This window comes from Zingiber officinale, chromosome 7A (assembly GCF_018446385.1).
Source record: "Zingiber officinale cultivar Zhangliang chromosome 7A, Zo_v1.1, whole genome shotgun sequence".
NCBI classification, from domain to species: Eukaryota; Viridiplantae; Streptophyta; class Magnoliopsida; order Zingiberales; family Zingiberaceae; genus Zingiber; species Zingiber officinale.
Genome location: NC_055998.1, coordinates 61,695,372 through 61,699,585, shown reverse-complemented (window position 1 = coordinate 61,699,585; position 4,214 = coordinate 61,695,372). Strand labels below are relative to the sequence as shown.

Here is a 4,214-nt window from a genome sequence, read left to right as displayed (position 1 = left end):
GCGTCATACTCTGCATAAAATCTCTCATCCTAGCTGATCAGTATCATAATCCTGTACAAACTCAGCCACTTGACCTTGAAAATTCCTCGTAAACTGAAAAATGATTTTGTACCTCCCTAAACTGATCATCAGATAAAGAGAAGCGCCCCTCCAACATTTTTCGTTGGGAATCTTGCTTCTCATGAAGTGATTCTAGAGACGTACGAAAATCCGAAAAATCAAACCTAGAAGATCCCGTGCCATATGCAAAAGAATGCCTAGCAGGCTCCATAAAGCTAGAAGGCTGCGTGTGTCCAGATGACGAGGGCTCATGATGTGGCTCAGTGTCTCAAGGTATAGAAGGGTTATCCTCAAAATCTAACTCAGAAATCACCCAATTAGCCGGGTTACGAATAGTAGTTCGTTCAGGAAAAGGAAGGGGTAAAGGAGAACCACTCCTCCTAGGAAACGCGAAACCATTCTCATCTCGAACGATCATTTTCATAGCAAGACATGTATCAATGTCAATCATGTCATTACCATGAATTATTTCCAACCCATCAACATCAAGATTTAAATTATAAGCTATTCGGGTAATCAAACCACCAAAAACAATCGATCCCGATGATGCCCTAGCCGATCTCAATAAGGTTTGAACAAAATGAAAACCAGAGTCAAATTCAACCTTATAAAGCATAGCCCATAAAGTATAAAGCTCTATCTTTTTAACCACCCCATCACTCTCTCCCCTACCAAAAAAGTTTTACTCATGACTCTATGTAGATACCTAAAGATGGGGTTTTGCATATGGGAGGCCTTAGCTCTTGAAGGCTCATAAGGTTGATCTAACCCAGTTATTGCATTCCAAAAATGATTCCAATTAAACCTTGGATCAAACCTACGAGGGCTACCGGTGGTTATTCCAAAACAAGAATTAAAGTCACTAAATGCCCATAGAAATTCTTGATTCATTAATCTAAAAGAGATTTTTCCAGAATAATCATCTTCATTAGTAAAATGGACATCCAATAAACTTAAAAATTCCAAAACAAGACGAGGATATGTAGGCAAATGTGTGTACATAATATCACTCCAATCCAAAAACCCAATCATCAAATCTACATCTTCCCTAATTCCAAGCATATCAAGAACAGTTTGGTCCATATATCTAGTACACACTATCTTTCTATTGACAAGAATTGCAAATCTAGTTACTTGATCATCATTTCTAAACACAATATTGAATTCATTGTCATTACCTTCGTTGCGTGAAGTCCTTTTGCCTTTGCCCTTCACTGGTTGTTTTCCTTTGTCCCTTGATGGCTCCTTCTCTTTGTCTCCACTAGATCCACCACCCCCTTTGCGAAGTCTCTTCAAAATATTGGACATCTTGACGAGTTTAGATAGGGGAAGAATTATCTAGAGTTGTGGAACTCAAAGAACAAAACTTCAAAGAACAAAAGATCTTAGGTTAAGAGAACAAAAAGTCCAAGTCTTAGAGAGGAGGAGAATCGGATCTAAGAGATCTTGAGAGATTAGAGAGGGGTTTTTACGAAATTGGGAGAGAAAGATATGTTTTGGAGAGTCGGGGGTGTGCGGAACACGGCCAAGATCTGGCCGTGTGAGGTAGGAAGAAGACTTTTATAGTTCTCCTACACGGGCCGTGTAGATCTACACGGCCTCCCCATCTTTCCTCTCGGGATTCTTTGCACGGGTCGTGTAGATCCACACGACCTCCCCCTCTTCCTTCTCTGGATTCCTCGCACGGCCGTGTCTGGGACACGACCTCTCCATCCTTCCTCTCGAGATTCTTTACACGGCCGTGTTTTAGACACGGCCTAGATCCTTTTCTCCTCAGAAGATGCTACACGGCCGTGTCTGGATGACACGGCCTAAGCACTTCCCTTCTCTGCAACTTTTGCCTGGCCGTGTATAGCACACGGCCGAGCTCCGTTTTGCACCTAACCTGAAAACAAAAATCAAAAGAATGCATCAAACTAAAAGAGATTTAGATGCAGATCAAAACTAACTAAAAGAACCCTTGGGTTGCCTCCCAAGAAGCGCTTGTTTAAGGTCTTTAGCTCGACCAAACTTTATCATTCGCTTCTTTTCCTCGCCCTTGGAGGACAGATATACTTTTCATTTTTGTTGGGAGATCTTCTCCCAACATCCTCCACCACATTGTCTTCTTCATTTGGTGGCCTTCCATGAGGATGGAAATTCCATTCCTCAAGTTTATAAATGCTTGACCTGCTACAAGCATTTAAAAGAGACGAGACATGGTTAGAGATATTAGATAAATCATATTCCAACTTTTCCTTACCAATTACCAAAGAAAGCTTATGATTTTTGACATCAATTATAGCTCCAGCTGTAGCAAGGAAAGGTCTTCCTAATATGATAGGAATCCTAGGGTCCTCTTCCATGTCCAACATGACAAAATATGTGGGAATAACATTCTCATCCACCTCTACTGGCACATCTTCTAAAATACCCAAAGGGTACCTGCAGGAATGATCGGCAAGTTGAAGTGTCATAGTAGTAAGTTTAATGTTTTTGAGACCTAATTTATTACAAATTGAGTAAGGAATGAGGCTAACACTCGCCCCTAAGTCATAGAAAGCTTTTTCAAAAAATTCTTTTCCTATGTTGCAAGGGATATAAAAGCTCCCTGGGTCCTTCAGTTTTGGAGAAGTGTTCTTTTCAAAAATAGCACTACATTCCTCACTAAGTGCAATGGTCTCGACCTCTCCTCTTCTTCTCTTGTTTGACATGAGATCCTTCAGGAATTTGGCAAATCTAGGCATTTGCAGAATAGCATCGATAAGAGGTACCTCTACACAAATTTCCTTAACTTTTTCTAGAAACTTGCCAAATTCTTCATCTTTCTTGAGCATTGTAAGTCTTTGAGGAAAAGGGACAGCTTTGCTCTGATGGTTCAGTGGAAGAGTTTCTTCAACCTCAATGGTACTCTCCTTATTAGCTTGAATCTGATTTGATATAGGAGGAGAGAGCTCTTCTTCTTTTTGTATCCCTTTTGAAGCAGTCACTTGGGAGTCTCCCAAGGTCCGTCCACTCCTAAGCTCAATCCTATTGCAATGCTCCATAGGATTCACATCAGGTTTTCCTGGAAGTTGTCCTGGTGCTCTGGATGATGAGGAAGCTAGTTGGGCAATTTGACTATCCTGGATCTTTTGATACTTTTCAGAATTATCCATTCTCTAGATGAGCTTTGCTATATCTTGCTTCATTTCATTCTGACCTGAGATAATTTCTTCAAGCATCTTTTCAACATTTGACTTTGGTAAGCCTTGAGAAGATAGATGTTGAAAATTTTGTTGCCCATCTTGAAAATTTGGTCTTGCCCCCATGGATGGTCCTTGATCTTGATTGTTTCTGTAAGAAAATTTTGGATGACTCTTCCATCCAGGGTTATAAGTATTTGAGTATGGGTTGTTCTGCCTTTGATTGTAACTCATGATTGCATCACATTGTTCAAGTTGATTGATTTGTGCAGTGATAGCTCCCAATGGACATGAGTCATTTGAATGCTCTGAACTCCCACATACTTCACAAGATGTACTAATAGCATTGACCATATTAGCACTAGTCCCCATATTCTCAAATTTCTTTGTAAGAGCATCCAATTTTGCAGACAAAAGAGTGACTGCATCTTCATCAAACTTCCCTGATGCTTTAATTGTTGGGTTTACAGAGGAATAGCCTCCACTTCTTTCATTTGCCCATTGATGATGATTTTGTGCTACACTTTCAATGATTTCTTCGGCTTCATCTAAGCTTTTGTTCATAAGTGCCCCTCCAGCAGCTGAATCAAGGGACACTTTGGTATGATAATTGATACCATTATAAAAAGTATGCAACACTAACCATCTTTCCAACCCATGATGTGGGCATTGTCTGAGCATACTATTATATCTATCCCATGCTTCAAAAAGAGATTCTGAGTCAGTTTGCTTGAAGCTTGCAATTAAATTCCTCATATGAGCTGTTTTGCTTGGTGGATAGAACTTATCAAGAAATTGTTGCTCACACTGCTCCCAAGTGGTGATGCTATTAGGGGCCAAAGAATTCAGCCATTGCTTTGCCCTATCTCTTAGAGAAAACCCAAATAACAATAATCTAACTGCATCTGAAGGAACTCCATTCATTTTCATGGTACCACATATTTCATAAAAGACCTCTAAGTGTTAATTAGGGTCCTCATGAGGTCCTCC

General features: G+C 40.2%; 1 non-coding gene across 1 annotated transcript; it reads left to right on the top strand.

Annotated features, from left to right (window-relative positions):
* The first annotated feature begins 3,876 nt into the window (after positions 1 to 3,876).
* Positions 3,877 to 3,982, top strand: LOC122003244. Its single transcript, XR_006117894.1, has one exon. It is a non-coding gene; the product is annotated as a small nucleolar RNA R71 (small nucleolar RNA).
* The last annotated feature ends 232 nt before the right edge of the window (positions 3,983 to 4,214 follow it).